Genomic DNA, 12,167 nt, shown 5'->3' on the forward strand with positions numbered 1-12,167 from the left:
TTAAAAGTTGGAGAATACAAAAATCTTCTAAAAGTTTATTTGTTCATGTAGCTAATATATAGCTTTATATCTAATTCTTTCTTTTCTATGCCTAATTCTTACTACTCAATAGATTTTTTAATATGTAGGCACACTTTGCTTTATTGCACTTCACAGATACTGCTTTTTTTTCTTAACAAATGTAAGGTTTATAGCAGCCCTGTGCCAAGCAAGTTTCTCAGTGCCATTTTTCCAACAGCATGTCTCTGTGTCACATTTTGGTAATTCTTGCGATATTTTAAAATTTGTATTATTATTATGTATATTATGATAATCTATGATTAGTGATCTTTGATATTACTACTGTAATTTTTTTAGAGTGCCGCAAACTGTACCCATATAAGATGGCAAACTTAATTGATAAATGTTGTGTGTATTCTGACTGTTCCACCGACCAGCCGTTCCCCGTCTCATCTCTCTTCCTCTTCTCAGACCTCCCTATTCCCTGAGACACAAGTTGAAATTAGATTAATTAATAATCTTACAATGGCCTCTGAATATTCAAGTGAAAACAAGAATCATGTTTCTCACTTTAAATCAAAAATTAAGCTTAGTAAGGAAGGCATGTCAAAATTTGAGATAGGCCAAACGCTAGTCCTCTTGCGCCAAATTAGCCAAGTTGTGAATGCAAAGGAAAAGTTTTTGAAGGAAATTAAAAGTGCCATTCCAATGAACACATGAATGAAAATAAAGTGGAACAGCCCTGTTGGTGATACAGAAAAAATTTTAGTAATCTGGATAGAAAAATCAAACCAGCCACAATATTCCCCTAAACCAAAGCCTAATTCAGAGCAAGACCCTAACTCTCTTCAATTCTACAAAGCCTGAGAGAGGTGAGGAAGCTGCAGAAGAAATGCCTAAAGCTAGTAGAGGCTGGTTCATGAGGTTTAAGGCAAGAGGCTATCTCCATAATGTAAAAGTGTAAGGTGAAGCAGCAAATGCTGATGTAGAAGCTGTAGCAGGTTATCCAGCAGATCCAGGTAACATTATTGATGAAGGTGGGCTCCACTAAACAACAAATTTTCAATGTAGATGAAACAGCCCTATTTTGGCAGAATATGCCATCTAGGACTTTCATAGCTAGAGAAGAGAAATCAATGTCTGACTTCAAAGTTTAACATATAATAGAATATTGAATCATACTTTTCTTCTTGTCCCAGAATGTTTTATTTGGGACAAGAAGAATGCCACTGTTGAAGGCAGTTAGTGATTATGTCCTCATTTCCTAAAGAAGAGCTGCTGGATACATTCTGTGAGAATTACTAAATAATATGCAAGGTATCCCCTAAGCCTTCACTTACCTCTTGTTAGGTGCTAATGCATCTAGTGACTTTAAGTTAAAGCCAGTGCTCATTTACCTTTTTGAAAATCCTAGGGCCCTTAAGAATTATGGCAAGTCTACTCTGCCTGTGCGTTATAAATGGAGCAACAGCACATCTGTTTACAGCGTGGTTTAATGAGTATTTTAAGTCCACTGTTGAGACCTACTGTTCAGAAAAAAAGATTCCTTTCAAAATATTACTGCTCATTGACAATGCCTTTGGTCATCCAGAGCCCTGATGGAGATGTACAAAGAATATTAAAGTTGTTTTCACAGCTGTTAATACAATATCCATTCTGTAGCCCATGGATCAAGGAGTCATTTTGGCTTTCAAATCTTATTTTTTAAGAAAGACATTTTCTAAGGCTATGGCTGCCGTATGTAGTGATTCCTCTAGTGGATCTGGGCTAAGTAAATTAAAAATCTTCTGGAAAGGATTCACCATTCTAGATGCCATTGATACATTTTGCCAAATCACAACATTTGTGATTCATGGGTGGAGGTCAAAATATCAATATTAATAGTGGTCTGGAAGAAGTTGATACTAATCTTCACAGATGACTTTGAGGGGTTCAAGACCTCAGTGGGGGAAGTAAGTACAGATGTGGTGGAAATAGCAAGAGAACTAGATTAGAAGTGGAACCTAAAGATGTGACTGAACTGCTGCAATCTCATGATAAAACTCAGTGGATGAGGAGTTACTTCTTATGGATGAGCAAAGAAAGTGACTTCTCGAGATGGAATCTGCTATTGGTGAAGATGCTGTGAACATTGTTGAAATGACAACAAAGCATCTAGAATATTACGTAAACTTAGTTGATAAAACAGTAGCAAGGTTCAAGAGAATTGGCTCCAATTTTGAAAGAAGTTCTACTATGGGTAAAGTGCTGCCAAACAGAAATTTTTCATGCAAGAAAGAGTCAATGTGGCAAACTACATTGTTGTCTTACTTTAAGAAATTGCCACATCCACCCCAACCTTCAGCAGCCACCGCCCTTATTGGTCAGCAGCCATCAATATTGGGGCAAGATCCTCTACCAGCAAAGAGATGACAACCACTGAAGGCTCAAATGATTGTTAGCACTTTTTTTAGTAATAAAGTGTTTTTAATCATGGTATGTACATTTTTAGACATATAAGTTATTTATTTATATGGTAACACTAGTTGACTAACAACCTCTGTACTTTAGAAATACAGAGTGGAAATTATAATTTTTAGAATGGTGGTATGAGGAGCTCCACAGAACTATACCCAGCAGAAAAATCATAACTAGTGAAAACTATTTTTAAAAAAAGCATTTGAAGTCTCTGGAAATTGTCCTAAGGTTATAGAACAAGTCAGCAAATGAAGAAACATTTATTCAAGAAAAGATACTAAATCTCAGTAGAAACAATTTGTAACACTTGAATCATGACCTTTTTACCTCCCCTCACCCCAACATCAGAATGACAGAAGCTTCAATTCAGCTGAGTGTGTCCAAGAAGATGGGGCTCCTAATCTCTACAGCTTCTCTAGTCAAGGGCTATAGTATCTCCACAGGAGAGGCAGATGGCCAGTATTTCTCATCCCCCTCAGCTCTATGTTGCATGTCCTAAATTCCAAACGCATGTCACCATGAAGTTGGGGGATCCCTTGTCATAGGGCAAAGATCTGGCCCCAGAGGTCTGACTGCTCCCAGAAGGCTGAGAACACTGGGGACTCAAGTGCCCTCACCCCAGTTTATTCATGGGGGGGAGGTTCCACACAGGGAAAGGCAAGCTTAGAAGACCAGAGGCTACTGCCCCACCTATTGCCTTTCTCAAAAGTAGAAGTGTCTCTCTGACAGAAGTGGGCCACTGTCCCCACCACAGCTGCAGAGCAATACCTCAGAGATTTTGCCTAGAGGGGGATGCCAGCCATAGTAACAGGAGCTCTTAAGCTCTCATCAAAGAAATGACTATCTAGAGTGGGAGAAAATTCCAACCCAATGGGACTTTCTAAAACCATAAGCAGATAGTTTACCAGAGAAGCCAGAGATGCAGATAGCTAGGAGGAGTCCTGATAGGTTAGAAATAAAGCTCAAAGACTGGCTTTAAAAATGATCTCTGCAAAGGGGTCCAAATTTGATTGGATCAGACTGTGGTACATTTATGCCTGAGGACATTGTTGAAAACAGTGAAATAATCAGCTGGCTAATTAGAGGAACCTAACATCTGGCTGTGATACCAAGAAAGATAGAAAGCTTAACAGAGAGATCAGAGGAAGAAACCATCAAAGAACCCTGCTAAAACCAATGTCATTGAAGAGTAATTATATGTATGCCCAAGGCTATACCCACTAAGGTACATAGAAGCTTCACACCGTGGGAGAAATAGACTTCAATAAAATATTCCAACCAAGTCACTAAAAATAAGCAAGCAGCAATAACCACAAGCTCCAGCTACCAGAGGGCATGGATATTGGACTTAGACAAAAACTTCAAAGCAGCCATTATAAATATATTCAAAGAACTAAAGGAAACCATGCTTAAAGAAGTAAAGAAAGGAATGATGACAGTATCTCATCATATAGAGATGGTCAATAAAGAGATAGAAATCATTTTTTTTTTAAGTATCAAATAGAAATTCTGGAGTTCAAAATTACAGTAACTGAAATGCAAAAATTCACTGGAGGGACTCAACAGTATATTTGAAAAAGCAGAAAAGAATCAGTGAACTTGGAAGAGAGTCAACTAAAAATTATGTCATCCAAAGAACAGATAGAAAAGAATGAAGATAAATGAACAGAGCTTCAGGGAATTTAAGGACACCATGATGCTCACCAACATATTTATAATAGGAGTATCAGAAGGAGAGGGGAGAGACAGAGAAAGGCACAGAAGTTATTTGATGAAATAGTGGCTGAAAACTTCCCAAATTTGATGAAAAACATTATCTACACATCTTCTGTGTGTATAATTTTAGGGGGTACAAGTATAATTTTCTTGCATGGATAGATTGCATAAGTGGTGAAGTCAGAGATTTTGGGGTATCCATCACCTGAATAAAGTACATTGTATCCAATTTCTCATCATCCACCTGCCTCCCACTCCCTCACCCTTCCAAGTTTCAATTGCTTGTCATTCCACACTGTATGTCCATGTGTCCATATTATTTACATATCTAAGATATTCAATTAATGCCAAGTAGGATAAATGCAGATATTCACATATCATAGTCAAACTGTGAAAACCAAAGACAATGAGAAAAATCTCAAAAGTGCTGAAATAAATATTGAATGATAATTTTTTCTTTTATTTAACTCATGTTCCAGTAGTTCTGTCCTCAAATATCTTTGTGGTCTTAGGCAATTCACCAGACCTCCATGGGTCTTCATAATCTTATCATTAAAAGGAGGGTTTAGAATAGACTGTCTATATGTACATATCAGAGCGACCAGAAAAAAAAAAAGGAACTGTTTATGCCATTAATTACAAGGCAAAGCAGTTGGGTTTTTCCATAAAAATATTACAAATTTTGTTTATTCTTTTTAAACCCAGATTTTAAAATTCTTTTATTTCAAGAGTTACTAGTTACCAGGGTTTTTATCTGTTGAGATTTTTATAATTTGTTATGCAGGAAAGTTCTATTGTTTTTTTCCTAAAAACAGAATAGTTTTATTGGCATTAAACTATGGGTCTTTCATTACATTTCTTTAGTACAACTAAAAAATAAATTGGCTTTCCTATTCATCTACTTGTCTAATGTTAACCACCCCATCCTTAATCCATTCTACACAGTAAAGTCACAGTGGTCTTTTAGAAATACCAATCAATTCATGTCACTTCTGTGTAAAACCAAAAGACCAAAATCTGTCACAGAACCTGTATGACCCTGCATGACCTGGCTCACCTCTCTAGACTTTAAAAACATGAATTAGTGCTTTTGAACACTTCTCTGCCCTGACACTCTGGCAGAGTATATTCCATTCTGTATTCCAACCACCCTGATCTTTCACTCCTTAAGGTTCTACCTCAGGGCCAAGAGACCTGCAGTTTCTTTTATATGGAAGACTGTTAGCCTCCCTCTTTACCTAGTAAACTCCTGTTTTTCCTTCAGCTCTCAGCTAAATATCATTTACTCGGAGACACCTGGCCAAACCCCTGCTCCCTACCCAAACACATACAACAAGGTCATGGCTATCTAATATATGCTTTTAAAGTACTATGTAGTACTTTTATCTTTTTTTTAAATGCCTGTTTAAGTTAATTTTTATTCTTCTTCTGCTGATGGTAAATTATGACAGCTTGCAAGAGCTGCCTTGTCTTGTATGTAGTACTTTCCATACTTTTTATTATAGTACTTATTGTAGCTTATCTGATTATTTTGTGTTGGTTCTCATTGTTAATTCCAGTGCCTAGTGCACTGTAGAGACTGAATAAAAATTTTCATTAATCAAAACTTACCTATCAGGTACAATGAACACTATTCTGGTGACAGGTACCCTAAAAGCACTGACTTTAGCTTTATATAATGTATTCATATATCAAAAACATTTGTACCCCCTTATTAATTTGAAACAAAAAATTTTTCCGTAGTATCATGTATTTTTTTTTTTATTGATGGGTTATTTTCATTATTACAAAGGAAGCTTTCTTTGTTTATCTCAAAACTTAGTATTGGTAATTATTGGCTGAGTGAGAGTTACCATCATTTTATGGGGCTCTAGTTTTCCTTCAGTTAGAGTTTAATTCCAGATGTGATGGATCATTTTTTATGAACTGACTTCTAGTTAATGTCCCATAATTAAAGATATATAATAAATAAAACCAAATAAACTGAATATCTAGCACTTGGCAAAAATGTAACCAACTTATTAAAATTTTTTGGTCTTTCCTATGCCATTTTAATCCTTAACACAAAGCTTATGACACCAAATATATCAACATACACATTACAATATCAGCCAAAGGCCAATAATGGTGTGATTTACAGTAACCTGTGTGACTTTTCTACTTTACTGTGTGGATAGAATGTAAATTTAACAAATTCATCCAGTTTGGTGACTGGAGAGAAGAGGACTGCCAATTTTAAGTTACAACTACAAAATCTCTTTGTTGGTGGTCAAAGGGGCTTGCCAGGTAATAATTCTGCCTTATTTGGTAAACAGAGTCAGAGGGCAGAGGTTGTAAATGAGAATAGTAATAATTTCTCCTAATAGTGCCATAATTAACCTGTAAGGGAATATCAAGTTTAAGTGACAGAGTTAGACAAACAGAATTATTTACAAACAGCAGATGCATTTTTTGAGAAAAAGCAGTATGAGCATCAGTCAATAGTTATTGATCTGCCTCTGATGCAGCTTGTTTTGGTAGGGACATTGAGAGTGTTGATGAATGCCAACGGCTCTGGTGGGAAAAAGTTACTGATCTTTATACTACATGTAAATGATACCACCTTTGATGGGTTTATATTCTTATAGCTAAGGAGGCAGAATGTGAACATATAAAATGTTTTGAAATTGTTTTAAAGTGTTTACATAGAGCAGTAGATACTAAATTAATATCATAGACTGTGCTTTAACTATTATTTTCCATTTTTATCGTTAACTTAGTCCAAATTACATTGTTTTTAGATTTTACATAAATTTTTCATTCATAGGTCTCATGACCTATGCTATTTTTAGTACTTTGGAAATGGGTAAATAAGCCCTTTAAAAAAAATGTTATAGTAAGAACACTTAAAATGAGATCTACCATCTTAACAAATTTGTAAGTGTACAGTGTGACATTGTTAGCTGTAGGCACAGTGTTGTACAGCAGATCTCTAGAACTTAATCATCTTGCATAACTGACTTGTTATACCCATTTAATAGCTACCCCTCCTTCCCCTTTTCCTCCAGCCCTTGGCAACCACCATTCTAATCTCTGCTGCTACATGTTCCATTATTTTAGATACCTTATGTAAGTGGAATCATGCAGTATTTGTCCTTCTGTGACTGGCTTATTTCACTTAACATGATGTCCTCCAAGTTCATCCATGTTGTCTCATATGGCATCATTTCCTTCTTTTTAAAAGCTGAATAATGTTTCCTTGTATGTATAAACTACATTTTCTTTATCCATTCATCTTTCTAAGCTTTAATGTGGATCTTTATCCCCATAACATATCTAAAAGGATAACTACAGTAACTAAGCTTTTCTCTTTGGGAATTATGTAAAATTAAATTTTCCTCAAATACACAGTTACTAAGAAAACACTTTCCATGGTGTTACTTTTTAATTATTTTTTTTATTATTTCCTTTTTCTTTTATTTTCTTCACCACAGACCTACTGAATCATAATTATTTATGTAATAATTAGCCTGAATTAGTAGAAATTTATTTTAACTAATGAAAATATATGTAATTGTATGCATTGTAAATAATATACTATGATCAGAAATTGAGTTCTGTTTTCTCTCCAGGAAGAAAATTATGTGTGTGTGTGTAATAGAAGTAAGACAAAAGAAAGCCTGTTCTTATTATTAATTACAGGGTTTCTTTTGGCAGAGCTACCCAGCAGTAACACAGCTGCTGTATGGGAAAATTATTGATGATAATGTAACGAATTTAATGTTGTTGACTATGGTTTTGGTCATAGCGCATTTATTGGACTTTGTGACTAGACTAGAAAATTAGATGGCACGTAGCATCACTGTGTCCACATACAGATGAGAGAACATCCAGTAATTCCTCTTTAAAGAAAATCTCGGCCTAGGTTACAAGCATACACCGGCACTGCTCCCGAATGCCTCATGTTAATGTTACCTAAATTTTATAGGCAACAACACTGAATATTATAGAAATTATGTTTTTAGAAATAAGTCAATCTTAGTATTCTAAAGTTTTATTTTTTATTTTACATGGAATTCTTAAAAATACTTAGTGGTGGTGAAAGTTTTAAATTATGTCAGAGTTTCTAAATGTGTTCAAACAGAAGACACCTCTTATTCAAAGAAATTGAGTAGTTTCACAGTATCATTTACAGGTTCCAGTACTAAATGGCATGACCACAGACTATATAAGTTAGCATATTGTCCAAATTATATAAAATATTCACAGGAAAGAATTCATATATAGTAAAAGAAGACACAGAGATTTACTCTTTCTGTTGTATGACAAATCTTCCATCAAATGCATGGCTTATCTTGTAAATACATAGTAGAGTGTCCTTATATGTTTATTAGATCTAGTTGGTTCATTTTGTTAAGTCTTCTATTCCCTTCTGATTGTTCTGTCCATTATTAAAAGTGATATCTTGAAGTCTCCACCTATTATTGTGGAACTATCTATTTCTCCCTTTAATTCTATCAGTTTTTGCTTCATACATTTTGGTAGTCTCTTATTAGGTGCATAAGTTTTTATTGTTTTTATATCTTGCTATACTGAAACTTTAATCTTTTTTGTCTCCTCTAACTTTTTTGATTTAAAGTCTATTTTGTCTGATATGAGTTACTCTGCTCTCTTTTGTTTATTATTTGCATTGAATATCTTTTTCTATCCTTTCTTTCTATCCCTTTCTATCCCTTCCATTCTATCCCTTCATTCAACCTATTTGTGTCTGTAGATCTAAAATTGTAGATGGCATATAATCTGACCATGTTTTTTAATTCATTCTGTCAATGTCTGTCATTTGATTGGAGAGTTTAATCCATTTGCATTTAAAGTAACTACTGATGAGAAGCTATTTATCTCATTTTCCTATTTGTTTTCTATATACCTATAGCTTCTTGTCTCTCATATTCTGCATTACTGTTATCTTTTGGGTTTATTTGGGGGGTTTTATAGCAAATGTTTAAATTCCCTTCTTATTTCCTTGTGTGTATATTCTATTGCTATTTTCTTTGTGGTTACCATGGGGATCACATTTAACAGCCTAAAGTTGTAACACTCTAACTTAAATTTGTACCAGTTTAATTTTAATAACATACAAAATCTGTACTCCTTTACAGTACTGTCCTCACCCCTTTCAGTTGATGACATCACAGTATTACATCTTTAAACATTGTGTATAGAAAATATAAATTATTAATTCTTTTGTTTCATGAGTATTTTATTTTTTCATTTCAAACTAATTATTTTAAATGCATTAATATCTTCAATTATATAGAAAAAACTTGGAGTTACAATAATACTAATTTTAAATTAATAATTTTTCAAATGTATTAGTTTCTTAAATGATACAGAAAACAAGAAGTAGAGTTATAAGCCATTGTTACAATAATGCTACTTTTTTTTTTTTTTTTTTGAGACAGAGTCTCACTCTGTTGCCTGGGCTAGAGTGCCATGTCATCAGCCCAGCTCATAGCAACCACAAATTCCCAGGCTCAAGTGATCCTCCTGCCTCAGCCTCCAGAGTAGCTGGGACCACAGGCACGCACCACCATGCTCAGCTAATTTTTTCAATTTTTGTAGAGACAGGGTCTCGCTCTTGCTCAGGCTGGTCTGGAACTCTTGACCTCATGTGATCCTCTTGCCTCAGCTTCCCAGAGTGCTAGGATTACAGGTGTGAGCCATCGTGCCAGGCATTGTTACAATAATATTACTTTTTATAGTTTTATAGTAGTGCCTGTGTGTTTACCTTTATTAATATCTTTATTTTTTCACTCAGATTTGAGTTGCTGTCTTATGTCTTTTTATTTCATACTGCAGGACTCTCTTGAGCATTTCTCAAAGGATATCTAGTGGAAATAAACTTTCTCAGCTTTCATTTATATGGGAAAGTCTTAATTTCTTCCTCACTTTTGAAGGACAATTTGCTGAATATAGGATTCTTGGTTGAAAGGGGTTTTTTTTGGTTTGGTTTTTTTTTTTTTTTTTTAATCACATTGAATATGTCAGCCCACTGTGTATGGCCTTCAAAGTTTCTGATGAGAAATCTGATAATTTTATAGAGAATCCCTTGTATGTAATGAGTTGCTGCTCTCTAGCTGCGTTCAAAGTTCTTTGATTTTCTATAGTTTGGTTATAATATATTTTAGTGTGGGCCTCTTTGAATTCATCTTACTTGGAGTTTGTTGGACTTCTTATTTCATGTTTACATTCATGTTTTTAATCAAATTTGGGAAGTCTTCAGCCATTATTTTTTCAAATATTCTCTATACCCCTTTCTCTCTCTCTCTGTCTTTTCATTTTGTAGATATATGTAGATGTATGCATCTACATGCATACATTGGTTGGCTTGATGGTGTGCCACAGGTTCCCAAGGCTCTGTTTATTTGTCTTCCATTTTTAAATTTCTGTTTCACAGACTCATTTATTTTTAATGCTCAATCTTCTAGTTGGCTGATTGTTTTTTCTGCCTGCTCAAATCTGCCTTTAAATCCCTGTGATGAATTTTTATTTCAGTTATTGTACTTTCCAGCTCCAGATTCTTGGGAAGTTTCTTTTTAGGTTTGATATCTCTTTATTGATATTTCCATTTTGTTCATACATCATTTCTTGACTTTCTCTACATGTTCTTTTAGTTCTTTGAGCATCTTGAAGATAGTTATTATAATGTCTTTGACTACTTTAATGAGTAGATTTGCTCTTAGGTCTTTTTCAGAGACAGTTTCTGTTGATATTTTTTTTCCTTTGAATGGGTCATATTTTTCAGGTTCTTTGTATTCTTTGTGATTTTTTGTTGTTGAAAACTAGACATTTGAATCTAATAATGTGGAATCTCTGGAAATCAGATTCTCCTCCTTCCCTAGGATTTTTCATTTTTGTTTTTGTTTATTATTTTTGTTTCTTGCTGTACCAAGAATCAGCCTGAAGTATAAATTTAAAGTCTGTGATCCTGGACCTTTCCATGGGCATACGCAGTAATTTTCTTCTTTTTCCCCATATATACAGGCAGTTTTTTTGTTTTTTGGTTTTCTTGAGTTTTTTTTGTTTTGTTTTATTTTTTTTTGAGACAGAGTCTCACTCTATTGCCTGGGTAGAGTGCCATGGCGTCAGCCTAGTTCACAGCAACTGCAATCTCCTGGGCTTAAGCAATCCTTCTGCCTCAGTCTCCCAAGTAGCTGGAACTACAGGCATGTGCCATCATGCCCGGCTAATTTTTTCTATATATATTTTTAGTTGTCCTGCTAATTTCTTTCTATTTTTAATAGAGACAGGGTCTCGCTCTTGCTCAGGCTGGTCTCAAACTCCTGACCTCTAGCAATCCTCCTCCTTGGCCTCCCAGAGTGTTAGGATTACAGGTGTGAGCCACCATGCCCAGCCACACGTTTGTTTTTGAATGACCTAGTCTTTAATATCTTGTTCTCAAAAGGAAGAAAAGAGAAAAATGAAGGGGTGGGGAGGGCATTATTGCTTAAATCCCCTGAAAGTCATTTCAGCCAGAAGGGGAGAGGCTTACAACAATGGGGGGAGGTTCAACAACAATGACCCCTTCCTCCCATCGCCACCCTTGATTAGTCTGCACTTTTCCAGTCAGAAGCAGCAGTCAGCAATCAGAGTACAGATATCAAGTATTCAGAGGACAGAGTGCCTTTTTGCCACCCTGTATCCTTCAACCTGCATGCAAATTGATCTTGGAACTGCTTACCAAGGGGCTTAGGGTAGAAGATGCCTATATGGTAGGAGCTGAAATTGATCAAAATTGACTGCAATTTGCCATCCAGCCTTTCCCCTGAAAGTTTCAAGACTCCAGTAGACTCCAGAGTTCTAAAATAATTACATCAGACTGATTTTGCCAGTGCAATTATTGTCTAGGTGTGGAGACAGATTGTCGGTGCTTTCTATTCTACCATCTTCCCAGAGTCCACTTTATAACTTATTTTACAACACTCCTGTAAGGTAGCTTTATTCCCCTTTTACAG

General features: G+C 35.2%; 1 protein-coding gene and 1 non-coding gene across 6 annotated transcripts in view; both read left to right on the top strand.

Annotated features, from left to right (window-relative positions):
- TBC1D19 (TBC1 domain family member 19) overlaps positions 1-12,167 on the top strand; it is a 130,243-nt gene that overhangs the window by 78,657 nt on the left and 39,419 nt on the right. The gene's annotated exons all lie outside the window — the stretch shown is intronic.
- Positions 6,661-6,739, top strand: LOC142870352 (small nucleolar RNA SNORD74). The gene has a single exon (XR_012918763.1). It is a non-coding gene; the product is annotated as a small nucleolar RNA SNORD74 (small nucleolar RNA).

This window comes from Microcebus murinus, chromosome 3 (genome assembly GCF_040939455.1).
Source record: "Microcebus murinus isolate Inina chromosome 3, M.murinus_Inina_mat1.0, whole genome shotgun sequence".
NCBI lineage: Eukaryota > Metazoa > Chordata > Mammalia > Primates > Cheirogaleidae > Microcebus > Microcebus murinus.